The 13,883-nt window shown below is 52.3% G+C and overlaps 1 protein-coding gene across 1 annotated transcript in view; it reads left to right on the plus strand.

Annotated features, from left to right (window-relative positions):
* The first annotated feature begins 5,968 nt into the window (after positions 1–5,968).
* Rara (retinoic acid receptor alpha) overlaps positions 5,969–13,883 on the plus strand; it is a 46,370-nt gene continuing 38,455 nt past the window's right edge. Inside the window, exon 1 of the mRNA XM_031350885.1 lies at positions 5,969–6,094. The gene's annotated coding sequence lies outside the window, so the exon portion shown is untranslated. The remainder of the gene's footprint in view (positions 6,095–13,883) is intronic.

The raw sequence follows: 13,883 nt of genomic DNA on the forward strand, positions 1-13,883 counted from the left end.
CGTTTGTCTGGGCTGCATTTGTTGTCTTTTTTTTTTTTTTTTTTTTTTTTTTTTTTTTTTTTTTTTTTTTAAGTTTTTTTTTATATTTTTTGAGACAGGGTTTCTCTGTTTAGCCCTGGCTGTCCTGGAACTCACTCTGTAGACCAGGCTGGCCTCGAACTCAGAGATCCGCCTGCCTCTGCCTCCCAAGTGCTGGGATTAAAGGCGTGCGCCACCACCGCCCGGCTTGCATTTGTTGTCTTTGTGGGTTTGGTAGCATATAGGTGCCTCGGTATTCATATCGGAAGTCAGGCTGCAGGAGTCACTGTTTACCTTCTGTGGTGTGAACCGCTGGGACTGAACTCAGGCCATCAACCTTGGCGGCAACCAGCACCTATCTATCCTTGGAGCCATTTCATGAGCCCGTGTCTGTTGTCTTTTTAAGCAGCCACACTCCGTGGTAGCTTGAGTTTTCAGGGGTTAATACAAAAATACCTTCTCACCAGGCCTTGGTGGTACATGCCCCTTAAGTCCCATCCCTCAGGTGATAGAGGCAGGCCGGTCTCTGTGTTCCAGAAAGTCTCCCTAGATAAGTCCATCTTAGTGGTTACTAAGACTTCTGTTTTTGCTTTCCTGTGGTGTTAAGTGGCAGTTTGTGACAAGGACACCAGAGGGCACCATTATAACATTGCTTTGAACGTGTAGACCAGGCCACGGTGGTTTTGAGGGAAGGAGCAGGAAGGCGCTGACTTGTCTGGGAGGCTGCTGCTCCTTTAGTACCTGGCTAAATGCTTGGGAGCAAACCGTGCATGGTCCGAACGGTCTGAGCCTTTGCTTTTCTCCAGACGAGGCTGCTGCCCCAGTGTCTGATCCGGCCCTGAGTCTGGGAATTCGATATGGGTACAGGAGATCTGTTGGCCACGGTTTCATTCAGCCTGCCCACTGTATCCTTGTAAAGTGATCTGAACCACAGCAGGTGGGATGGGATGGGGGATAGGAGGGCGGCGGCTGAAATGTACACTGCCCACTGCAGAAGCGTCTGTAGAGAGGAGTTTGGATGTCAAGCGCTTGCTCACAGCTTTACTAGAATGTGCATTCCCTCCGGGGCAGTACAAGACCGTACTCTCTCCCGAGGAGTTTGGAAACTGTCTGGGACTGTAAGGGTTAACGAGCATAATTGTAAAGATTGTCCGAAGACTGATGGGAAGCAGAGACCCGAATGGGATTGAGAACAGATGTGAGGCTTGATTTAAATTACATTTTATTGGATGCTGCAGCCTTAAGAGACGTGACTGCTTTACAGTTTGTTTCCACACTGTGGGCAGCTGCTGTCTGTTCTGTGTCCATAGTAGGATCCTGCCCAAAAAGGAGTGGCCTCCCCGCCTCCGATGTATTTGAGGCTTGGCGCCTTCCTCTTAACTGTAGGGCTTGATCAGGAACATGGTTTGACTCTCAGTGGGACTGGGCTGTATCCTCCCTGGCTTCCAGCCAAGATTGCATTTGCAGATTCAAAGGGGCCAAGTTCCTTCCCCTCTCTATCTCATCTCCCCCCTCCCCATTTGGAAACAGGGCTTTCTGTGTACTGTTTTGTTAGTTTCCTTCAGCTCTCTGCACCCCCTACCCGTCCCCCCCACACACACACACACACACTCACTGTCAATTTCTAGGTCATTGCTGCTCTTAAGACTTCAGCAATTGGAACAGGGTTGGTTCTTTCAATGATGCGTGAAGCAGACTTAGAGTCCCCTGCCTGGCTTCCGCTGCCCTTGTGGGAGCAGAGGCTGATGTATGTTTGTCAGTGAGGTCTTAAGTGTAATTCAGACGCTGAGTCGGAAGGGAAGAGAGAGTCCTTTCCCGGCTGGTTTTTCTCACCGAAGCTGGAAGCTATGGGAAGGTGGTGGGAGTTTATAAGTGGGAAGGGACGGGCCTGTGGTTACTAGTTTTTTGCCAGGATCTTAGGCCACATGGAGTAGTGGCAAAGATGCTGACCTACATTTTCTCCTTTTGAAGACACTGGGGTGTGTATATCCTGGTTTGACATTATTGTTGTTGTTGTTGTTATTTTAAGAAGCAGATTAAGCTTCCATAGTGTTGGGGATTGCTATGGAAAGAACATAGACTCAATAAAGTTGGTCTGAATTCCAGCCCCGAGATGCCTCTGACATTTCTGGCTCAATGAAGACTTGCCTGTGGCTAGCTAATTCCATGAGTGTGTGAGGTCCAGCCTAGCTACCCAGAAATCAGAAGAGTTGGCAAAGCCCTTTTCCTTCCCTTCCCTTCCCATCGCTCCTTGCCCCAACCCCCACCCCAGCACAGGAGCATTACCATTGAACCACAGTCCCAGTCCTCCCTGCTGGTAAGTACTTTCTAAAGATAACACAAGAAACAGAACCTGGCGGTACAAGCCAGCAATCCTAGTTTACACAGGACAAGTTCAAGGCTAACCCAGACACTTTAATAAAAGAGTTCCCAGGCTTGCCTGATATGCACAAGGCCCTGGGTTCAGTCCTCAGTGCTGAGGCTAGAAAGGAAAGCCACCACCATAAAGACCAATAACTTGGGGGCTGGAGAGACGGCTCAATGGGTAAGAGCACTGACTGTTCTTCCAAAGGTCCTGAGTTCGATTCCCAGCAACCACAACCATCTGTAATGAGATCTGATGCCCTATTCTGGAGTGTGAAGACAGCTACAGTATACTTACATATAATAAGTAAATAAATCTTTAAAAAAAAAAAAAGGCCAATCACTTAAGCCATTTTGGTTTGGTTTTTGGTTTTTCGAGACAGGGTTTCTCTGTGTAGCCCTGGCTATCCTGGAACTCACTCTGTAGACCAGGCTGGCCTCAGAAACTCAGAAATCTGCCTTCCTCTGCCTCCTAAATTATGCGATTAAAGGTGTGCTCCACCATCGCCTGGCTTAAGGCATGTTCTCAAAACAAAACAAAACGTAGACAGGTCAGTTGCAAAGTGCTTACTGTGCAGGACGCTGCACCACACATTCACACACAGCGCTTCAGTCCTCAGAGGCAAGGACAGGAAGATCGCTGGGGCTTGTTGGCTAGCCAGCTTCTGCTTGGTCGGGTCAGGTGAGAGACACCCCTGTGGTAAAAAAGAAAGTCTGATGGCCCCTGAGGAAACACACCTACCACTGACCTTTAACCTTCCCAAGCACAAAAATATCTTTGACTATTGGGAGGTGGGGGCAAAATAGTTTTATTTATGGTATAGGTGACGACGGATTGTGTTGTTTACTGTGTGGGAGAAACCCTCTGCAGACTTTATTTACATTTGTATTGGTCTCCAGCACTTACTCTGGTTCCTACTCATTAACTGCTATTTGGTGAAAGACCCAAGGAAGATCCTATACCGCTTTTTTCCCCCCTCAATCTAGAAAACAGTTCTCAGCTGGAGGTAAACTGCAGGCCTAGACACACTCAGGTGGGCTGGGACCCTGCAGAACGCCTTCTTGCGGCAGTCCCAGGGCCTTGGATGTGGTTGGATGTCCTACTAATTTGCTTCAGGCAGCCTCTGTTGCTTCAGGGAGACTTTGGCTGTGGGTTGGAGACTGGGCTAGGAAGAAGTAGGTCTGTCAAGAAGTTACCTCACGTCCCCAGAGGTTGCCCAGAAAGCTGCTGCTGGGCACTGGGGACTGGGGAGGAAGCCACCTTTGATGTCCTACTTTTTAGCTTTGTGGGGGATATTATCTCCATTTCCTCCTGATGTCTCCTCTCCAGAGAAAGGTGTATGAGGCCTAAGTGTGTGTCCTCTGGTCTCATGCTGTCCAGATGCCGCCAGCAGAAGGTAATTGGGTGCAAGGGGCTAGCTGCAGGCTGGCAAAAGGAGAGTCGGCTCCCGTTTTTTTTTTTTTTTTTAATTTCTAATTGAGTTCTGAATCAGCCTCACTCGCTTTGATCCCTCCTCTGTTTCCCACACTGCCTGAAAGAGCTAGATCAGCACTTTGTAACAAGGGTGCGCCTGCTCCCCACAGCCCCCCCTCCCCTGACGCTCTCTGCCGCCGCCATCCACTGCTTGTCTCCTTCAGTTAAGATAATGAAGATGCTGAGAGATAAAATGTGTATTTAATAAGGGTGGGGGCAGGGAGGCGGAAAGGGGCAGCCAGGGAGCCTTCCCTAGTTTGGGGCCTCGCCAAGACTCTAGCTGAAAGCAAAGCTAGAGTAAGACTTGGCCTCAGGGTGTGGGGGTTTCTGGGCCTCTATCCAGCTGACTTCACTGCCTGCTGTTTGCCCTAAATTCCCCCACCTCCACCCTCTCACCCCCACACTCCTTTCCTCTCTGCTTGCTCCCAGTGGGAAAAGGGAGTCTCGCTTGACTTTCTTTTCAGCTGGTAACTTGGATTTTTTTTTCTGTGGTACCCCCCACCCCAGTATCAGCTGCAAGGTCAGACTAGGGCAGCCCCCCTGTAGCCTAGGCCTGTAGAAGCTGTGGGTTCACAGTGGGGGGCGAAAAAGCTGGAGTTAATGAAGGCCAGCTGCCCGGCTGGGTTCTGCCTACAGCTAGCTAGAGGCCAGCGTTTCAGTGGTGGTTAGGGGGAGGGGGAGGGTGACCTCCATTCCTGGGTACAAGGATATCCTGTAGCAGCCGGGCCTGTGCTTCTCCCGGAGCTTGGTTTCATCCTCAGCTTGTGAGAGACTAGGGTCTGCTTCCCTTTTTCCCCCTGCTCTCCTCCCCTCCCCAAGTAACACTCAGCCCTTCGTGAGCTTTCTAACTGTAGTGGTGGACCAGCTGAGATCTGAGGAGCTCCAAGCCCTTTGGTAAACACTCATTAACTGCCTGGGAAGAATCCGGAGTTCTGTTTAACAGCTGGGAGAGAACTGAGGCACACTAGGGTGAAAGGCTTGACCTGAGCTCACCCCACAGACTCCACCCTGGGGCTTCCAAACTTACTGTCTAGCTCCTTCCAGTTCTTCCTGCAAGACTGCGAGGGCTGAAGGCTCTCTACCTTTGCCCTCTCCCATAGTCTTTCCCTCAATATACCCTGGTCTTCTGGCCCTCCACCACCACCACCACCCCCCGCCCCCGCCTCTGCTGCTGGAAATAATATGCAACACTCCTTGCAAAATGCCCTCAGTCCCGCACTCTGCAGACTCCTCAGCCGCCTCCCCGATGCCCGTCTGCCCTACCACGCCTCAATTCTTCTTTCAAGGGGACCGGAGAAAGGACTACCTTTGAGAAAGCTGGCCATCCTATACTACAGAGCCAGTGACCTTGAAGTTGATCTGCTGTGTTTAGAGACACCTCTGAACCAGAAGATGTGGGGAAATGCACTTTAACATATTCCTATGATAATAAAGATCCTTTTGAGGGCTGAGCAAGGGCCCTGCCTAACATCTAGGATCTGTGACTTAGGCATCTCCCGCTAATTGCCATCTCTAGTACTGGCTGTATCCAAAGCCTTCCCTTCTCCCTAGTCCCACCCTGCTCAGACTCTTTCTTATACATGAGTCCACACCACAAGGTCCCCAGTACGCCATAGTCTAACAGTCTAAGGCCATAGTCTCCAGCTGCCATTTGAGACTCTCTTCCTGAACACCAAGGGTTTCTTCTGGGATGGCCTCTTTGTCACTTAGAGGTAAAGGGGTGGGATGAGCAGACTGCTATAGTCTGAAAAAGGAGGACATTAGTAGGTGTTTGTTTGTCTAAACGGAAAGTTGCTTTCCCTACATTCTTGTAGCCGATAGCTAGATAGCCCAATGAGAGTGTTAGAGAGGAAGGTGTAAGCTTCATCCCCTGACTCAAGGCCAAATCTGTAGGCTCAGGAAAAGCAGAAAGAAAATGTCTATTGGTCCTGTGGCGTGCGTGTTGAGATCTGATACTGCTCCTGCCCCTTCCCGTGTCTCCAACCCTCGATCTTTCTAACAGTGGATTCGTTTTCCTCCTTCAGTCCTCAGCGCCGCACCCGCTAACTAAGTGGGGGCTGGTAGTAAGAGGGCAGGGTGAGCCTACAACCTGAACAGTGGGCTTTAGGACCCAACGGGAACCGTGCCTCTTGCAGCAGCCTAACCCAGAAGCAGGGGGGAATCCTGAATCGAGCTGAGAGGGCTTCCCCGGTTCTCCTGGGAACCCCATCGCCCCCCTGCCGGCACACACCTGAGCAGGTAAGATCATGCACGCCCCCTCCCAATTCTCCCTCCGTCTCCTTTCGCTGGGGCCTCTCGGCTTCAGATCCGGCCGCTTCCTTTTTCGGCAGTTGAGGCTTTCCCATGCCGCCTCCTCCTCCCCCCCATTGCTCACAGTAGTCTAGGGAGGTGGGAGCCTGGGAACCCTGGGGCGTTGGAAACCACGGAACCCTAGACCCCCGGAGCGCCCCTCGTGCAGTTCGCCCCCACCTCAGGCAGTCTGCATTCTCTAGCTAAGAATGGAAAGTGGAGGAGGTCTGCCCAGGCCCCACGCCCTTGCACCCTCTTTTGCAGTATTGCCCTAGCCTTCCACCCCCTCCTCACCTAGACAGACCGTAGCCTGACTGAAAAAGTGGTGAGGGGCATGGAGGGGATCCTACTCTCCCTGAGGGATTTCCCCCTTGCTTCCTCGTGGCTTCCCAGTCTGGGGCTCAGGACTTTGCCTCCACTCCCTTATAAAAGGAGCTCAGGTCTCCTTCCAGGTGCATGACACACTTGGGTGCCCAAGGGCTTTGCAGAAAGGTGGTTGGAGGTTCCAGTGTTTGCTGACCTTGTTCTCTAGGGAAAGTCTTCTCAGTCTAGAACTCTCACCACCCCCCCCCCCCCCAGCACCTCCGTGCCAGTGCAGAAGCCCCCTCCTTTGAGTGACTGTGTGGAGACCATGCGGTCCTAAGACCTATACATTTTGGATAGAGATTACTGTATGTATCCAAGAGGAGAGATCCCAGAGAGGCCCAAGCCAAATCAGGCTCAGTCCAGATGGCTGGGGAAGGGGGTGTGGACCAGATCTGGAAGGCTGATCAGCCATGCCAGCTCCCTACACTCCTTGGCTTTCAGAGCCTTGGGCTCCTGGTGTTACTCTAGACCTGGGAGGCCCCCAGGCTTCTGCTCTCCTGCAGGCTGTCTGGGAGAGAGCTGGGTGGCACCTTCTGTTTACCTGGCTGGGTTTTCCTCTCCTGGGGTGGGCTGATAGGCTCTGTTTGCTAAAGATCAGGGGGGCATCTTATTATGGTTTGGTGGGTTTCTATGAAGGGCCAGGGGCTTGTCTGAGTAACTAGTAGCTGTGTGTGTGTGTGTGTGTGTGTGTGTGTGTGTGAGTGTGTGTGTGTGTTTATCTTTGCCCCTGGGGGTAGCTGAACAGAAGGGAGCTAGAAGAGCTCCTAACCCATCATAGCTGAGCTCTGGGGACGTTGTGAGGGTGGGTGACATGTACCTATTTGGAAACTAGCTAGTGTGTGTACTCTATCCTCCCTTGTGTTTCTCAAGATCCCCCTGATGGTTGGCTTTGGAGGAAAGGGTCGGTTGTGGAATGGATTCTAGACTCACTTCTGCCCTCAGTACAAAACAAGTGGGATGCTGGGGATGAGCAGCAGCCTTGAGTTAAAAGCCTGCATCTGAGACACTTAACCATATGCATTTATAGCTTTCTCTTCAGCTAAGCCTCAGTCTCTTCATTTGTCAGATAGCTGCCTGACTGTGACCCTGCCATAAAAGGCCCCCGGAGATAGTGTGTAAACTCCAGTTATGACCACAGAGTTCTAGGATGGGAACCCTCCTTAAATCTGGGTCAGATTCTCTGCCTTCAGTCTCTTTCCACCACTGCCCAGGGGACAGAGGAGCCTTGCCTAAGGACGCCGAACTTGAACTTCCTGAGTACAGCAGCTTTTCCTGCCACCAGGATGCTCGGCACACAGCACAAATCCGGGCACCAGGTTCCCCTTTTCCTCAGAGGCCACGACGCTTAGTCCAGGAGCCTCTTCTCCACCTTCCTTTTGCCATCTCTGTCTGCGTCCTTGCCTGTCTCTTCCCTGCCCAGTGGCCTCCTTGTCCGGCTCAGTGGGCAGGAACCCTAATCGGATTGGACAGCTGAGATATGTGTGGTGGCTGAAAGCAGGCGGGAGAGAAGCCAGTGGGGTGGATGGTGTGAGAGCTGCCCCTGCCGCTGCCCTGGCTCCCAAGAGCACCACCTTGGGCTTGCTCACTCCTGGCTTCATCCCAGGAAAGGAGAACCAGAGGAAGCCCAGGAATGAACCGCTAGGGACTAGGGACTAGAGGTTGGGGTGGCTCTCTTTCCTGAGGCCCTAAATTGATACTTGGCCTTAAAGTGCAGGCACCTTACTACTCTGATAAAGAGAGAGGAAAGACAAGGGAAAGCCATGCTGTCTCCCCCAATCCCATGGCGTCACCTACTTGCTCTTCCTTCCTGTTCAGAGTAGTATTGGCTGCCTCACTTCAATCCTTTTGGGAGCTGCAGGGACACTGTGTGTGCATGCGTGTGTGTGTGTGTGTGTGTGTGTGTGTGTGTGTGTGTCTGTGTCTGTGTCTGTGTCTGTCTGTCTGTGTGTATTTCTATCAAGCCTGTTTCCTTTCCTCCCCTGGAAGATATTTTTCTCATTTACTCTCTGGGCTGGAGGCCAGGATGCCTGGGTTTCCCGCCTGCTTCACTGTGCAGGGCTCCCTTGCTGGCCTCCAGAGAGTCTCTGAACTGGTTTCCTGATGCCTGTATGGAGAAGGCCTTCCCCAAGGGCTGGGAGGTGCCAGAAATCCCAGATGGGATGGGGAGCAGGCACCATATTATGTAGGTAGCCTGTGGCACCAGGGAGAGTCGGCTTCTCTCACGACCTCTGATTCAGCTTGCCCAGGGACACAGCCTGGGTCTGCCTCCAGCCTTCTGGTTTTCTGTGTTGGTATTGAAGATCTTTCTGTTGCTGTTTTGGCGATAGTATCTGATGGGGGACCTACTGAGACCCTTCTATCCGAGCCATGTGTATTTTGGGGGATAGCATAATTGCAGGTGGGGTACTAGCTTGTCTCTTCTCTACTCGGGCTAGGATAAAGGAAAGGAGCACATTTTACCAATGCCAATTCCCTATGCCCTCAAAAACCAGTGGGTAGAGCCAGACCTTCCCTTCTCGTGCCCACAATGTGGCTGGCATTGATTTGTCAGAAATTGGGAAGGATTCCTTCGAGACCAATGACCTCCTTTCTTCTCCCACTGGGCAAGGGCAACTCTGTGATTGTAAGCACTTAGGAGTAGGCTTTTCCCTCTAGGGGAGGGGTGTGGGATGCCCCAGAGATGGCCAAATTGGCACTCTCCCCAGACTGGAGTGCTGGACACCCAGAGTCGGTGGGTGAGGGCAGGGCACGGGCCTCCCAGCCCCCCCCCCATTTCCTGCTCTTTGGGCAGCTGTGGGCGAGAAAGGCTGTGGGGACTATTTTTAGTTGGTCTGTCCCCTGGCAGGAGGGACGTGCAGAAAAGCACGGGGCAGGCAGAGGGGCTGGCCAAGGTGAGGGTGAAAAGACAGGCTGAGGAGTGAGGAGAGGCCAGGAGGAGCAGACAGAACAAGGAAGTGTGTTGGCCAGGGGAACAAGCTTGCTGAGTGGGGCTTGACTCAGCTCAGAGCAGCAGAAGAGCTTCGGGGACCCCCTCAGGTTTCTCTGTCCAATTTCCCTTGGATCTGAAAGGGACTTTTGCCACCTAGATAAACCCTTTCCCCCCTCACTGATGGGAACCAGAGAGGGATGAGTTTTACCCTAGGACTCTCAACCATTCACCAGCTATGCTGGGACTGGAGCCCAGGTGGCTTGTACCACTGTTCTCTGGTCTCTACCACACAGTTTATGCTTCCTTCACCGGTTTGCAGCAAGGAGAACCTCAGACCAGGAACGCGAGGGAGGGCTGCTTCCCTCCCTGCTTGTCTGTGCAGGGTCTCTGTAAACCCCAGCTTGGTTTGTTTGGGTGGCCTGTGGCCACTGGTGTGAATGGAGGCGCTGGACGACTTCCAACACATTCCCAGGCTGGCAAGCTGTAGGGCTTGGAGCCACCTTTTGGAAGGGACATCCCGTCCAGCTGTTTCATTTCAGAGACCTAGAGAGGGCCAGGGATTTTTGTCCACAGTTGCAAGATGAGTTGAGGATAGATGGGGGACAAGGACACATATCCTTAGACTCCCCAGAACCCATCCTGAGCTCATTTCTGCCATGCCCGGGATCCTGGCCATTGCCCCTAGCACAGAAAGGAGCCAGCACAATTAGCAGAGGTCTCAGATTAGGGGACTGGGGTTGTCTGAGTCCTAGGAGCGAGCAGGGGATGGTTAGGGGGAGATAGCTCGGTAGAGAATAGCCAAAAAGCCATCAATGGGGATTCCATCGCGATTCTGTCTCCCTGAGGGACTCCATGTTATATAGGTGTGAAGAAAGCCATTCGTGGGATTGTAAGGTGAATGGCGCCCCCTAGAGTTGTTCCAGAACCTGGGTTGCCAGCTGGAAGGAGTGGTTACAGATGGGGACCTTAATCCAACACCTCCTTTCCCAACCCTGCCCCCTGTCACTCAGCCCCTCCCGTTTCCCCGGCTGGTCACCTCTTCACCAAGCAGCTCTGAGAGGGCCACAAATTATGGTGCAAGAGCCCCTCCCCCCTGCCCACTCAGTTCCCGTCTCTAGGGTCCTGATTTATCGCGCCCCCCCATCAAGCCTGCGGCACTGTGTAAGAAATCAATAGTGTAAATGGATTGAGGCTGTTCAGTCTGTCAACTCCCTTTGGGCCCCACCAACTCTACTGGGACCCCGTGAGCTACTCTGAGCTTTTCAGTCTCTCAGTAACGCAGGCATAGACACGCCTACCGGTGGTAGCCCAAACATTGAGCTAGGTCTGTCTGCATCAAGCTCACCTTCTCTTTCTTACACATATACTGGGCTGGTCTTCACATGACAACTACCCTTGAACATTTATTTCCTAGTTTGGGTGGAGTACGGTGGAGGGGCTCAAGGGAGAGCAGGCTGCCAGCCAGAGGTAGGGAGGGAGGCAGGTGGGTGAGGGAGATGGGTGAGGGAGATGGGGGATTGGGTGACAGCCTACCCCGTTGGCTTTGGTAACTCAATCCCCGGCCCCACCCTCATGATTTCCCTCCTGCTCCGAGAACTTCAGCAGCTGCTGGCAGGAGCCTGTGTGTGTGTGTCTGTGTATGTGTGTGTGTGTGTGTGTGTGTGTAGGGTGAGAGAGGGGCTGTGGGGGCAGGAGCACTGCCAGGACATGTTTAAAGGAGACTCATAGCCTGGATACAACTTGGGTGGCAGGAGGAGGTGGGGTAAATCGGAGAGTAGGTGGTGAGTGATGGCGGGAGGGGGGTGGTGGGCGGGGGGAGCAGGATGCAAGGGGGCAGCGCAGCCCAGCCTGAGGGTCTCACTCAACTTGTTGGTGCTAGAGCAGAGCTGGTGTCACGGAATCGGGCAGTAGTGAGAGGACAGGGACCAGCAGAGCCACAGTTTAATCATGGATGCTGAAGCCTGCCTTCACCAGGGGGCGCATGTAACCAGGGAGGACATTGCCTGTGGCCCCTGTCCCTGATCCTTAGGGCATGCCTGCTGGGCAGCACAGCCCTGGTAGTGACTAAGTCGCTTCTGTCCCGGGGCTGGCAAAGTACCAGACTCAGCTCTTCTCGGTAGGTGAGTCACTGGCCTGGCATCTTCCCCGGATGCGGCTGAGTCACCCGGCCATGCCCGCCTGGTAGGTGGGCATCATGCTAGGGTTAGGGTGGAGGGTTACACATGTGGCCCCCAGTGTCTTCTCTCATCTCTTTTGTTTCCTAGCCCTACCCATAAACCTGCAGAGCCAGGCAAGCGTGCTGCTTCCCCCACATGAGGCAAAGGAAGAGGTAGCAGGCTTGAGAATAGAGTGGGATATGTTTGATTTGGAAGAGGAAATGGGGGAGTGTGGAGCAGGCGGCTGCGAGTTCAAGTCCCAGATCTGCATCGATAAACTGTAAGACCATGGCAAAGGCTCTTACTTTGTAGCCAGGGCTGGCCTGGAACTTACCATGTAGCAGCCCTGGCTTATTTAGAGCTTATGGCCATCCCCCTGTCTCAGTCTTCCAAGGCCTGGGGACCATAAGCATGAATGAACCACTATATCCAGTTGATTGGCAATTTCTTCCTTTCCTTCCTTTCTCTCTTTCTTTCTTCCTTCCTTCCTTTTTTTTTTTTAAAGACTTATCTATTTTATTTATATAAATACACTGTAGCTGTCTTCAGACACACCAGAAGAGGGCATCAGATCCCGTTGCAGATAGTTGTAAGCCACCATGTGGTTGTGGGATTTGAACTCAGGACCTTCAGAAGAGCAGTCGGTGCTCTTAACCTCTGAGCCATCTCTCCAGCCCCCCCCTTTTTTTTAAAAGATTTATTTACTTTATGTATATGAGTACCCTGTAGTTATCTTCAGACACACCAGAAGAAGGCATTGGATCCCATTACAGATGGTTGTGAGCCATCATGTGGTTGCTGGGAATTGAACTCAAGACCTCTGGAAGAGCAGTCAGTGCTCTTGACCTCTTAACCACTGAGCCATCTCTCCAGCCTGGCAATTTCTTTTTGAGCCTCAGTTTTCTATCCTATGCAACAGCAACAGGATCCCTGTCAGACTGAGACTTAAGAGAAGGTCACTGGGAAATATACCTTTGGAGAAACAAACTGGGAGGCTGGGGAGGAGGACGCTGAGGCTGGCTCTAGCTGGTGCCTCCCTCTCGCCTCACCCACCTTCAGGTGGTCTGGGAGAGACAGTCTTTCCCCATGCCTATTTCAGATTCTGCTTAGTTTGTGCATGTGGATGCGTGTCTTCTCTCTCTCCCTCTGTCCCTTTTAGTCTGTAGGCTGTCCTCAAACTTCTAATCCTTCTTCCTGCTTCCACTTCCAGAGTGCTGGATACCGAGATTATCTATGTGTACCGCCACGCCTGACTTGATGCTATCCTTTGGTCATTCTGTTTTGCAACAAGGTCTTCCTCTGTAGCCATGACTACCTAGTCCAAACTGGTGTTGAACTTCTGCCCCTGCCGAAGCCTCCCGAGTGCTGGTGTTAGAGGTTACAGGTGTCTACAACCACACCTGGTGGTTCGATGCTGGTTTTTTTTTTGTTTTTTTTTTAAAGGAGTTACACAAGTTGTAACTCCTTTGAGGACTAGGAGCTGTCACTGGACAGTTGTTATTACCTGTCTGAGCCCACCCTGGCCTCCTCTAGTCTGATGAAGGACTCGTCTCGTCTTGGGGAACCAGTGCTTCCCCTGACCCTTATAATCTGTTTCATGTGAGCAGGGATAGGATAGTGGAGGCCGTAGGAGAGCCCTGGGGCTCTTCTCCTCTGCTAGCCTCTCGCTATATTCTAAGTACTCTGCTCTCCTGAAACATGGTGCCTGGATGAAGGGTGTGAGAACCCCGTTTTGAGACCAGTGCAGCTACTGCTGTAGACTCATGACTCTTGGTCCCCTGCCTAGGGAGCTCTTCTGATCCTGCAGTCATGCTTGGGTAGGGTAGGGCTGGACTTGGGACCTGTGGTGCCCTGGGCATGAAGGAAGTTTCCCAAAGTGTGTAGGCTCTGTGTCCAATCTTGTATGTGTCTGGTTCTTCTAGGGGGTGCTTTGTGTGAGCATGGGTTTTCTTCTCCATGCCCGTAGGGACCTACAGCTGCATCAGTTAGCAAGCACACTCCACTCTATCTACTTCGTGGCCTTGTGTGTGTGCTGGGTGTGCATATATGTCTTGGAGGTGTGCACAGTCACACCATGAATATGTGTGAGGCTATGCGTTTGTTCCAGGGTGTGTGTACAAGAAGAGTGTGCCCATATCCTTGAAAGCAAGGCACACGCCTTTAATCCTACACAGCACTCAGAAGACAGGGGCAGGCATAGATCTCTCTGAGTTCAAGGACAGCCAGGTCTACTGAGCAACTTCCAGTACAGTCAGCAGGGCTACACAGAGAAACCCCTGAACTCCGG

The sequence above is a fragment of the Mastomys coucha genome, unplaced genomic scaffold (genome assembly GCF_008632895.1).
Source record: "Mastomys coucha isolate ucsf_1 unplaced genomic scaffold, UCSF_Mcou_1 pScaffold5, whole genome shotgun sequence".
NCBI classification, from domain to species: Eukaryota; Metazoa; Chordata; class Mammalia; order Rodentia; family Muridae; genus Mastomys; species Mastomys coucha.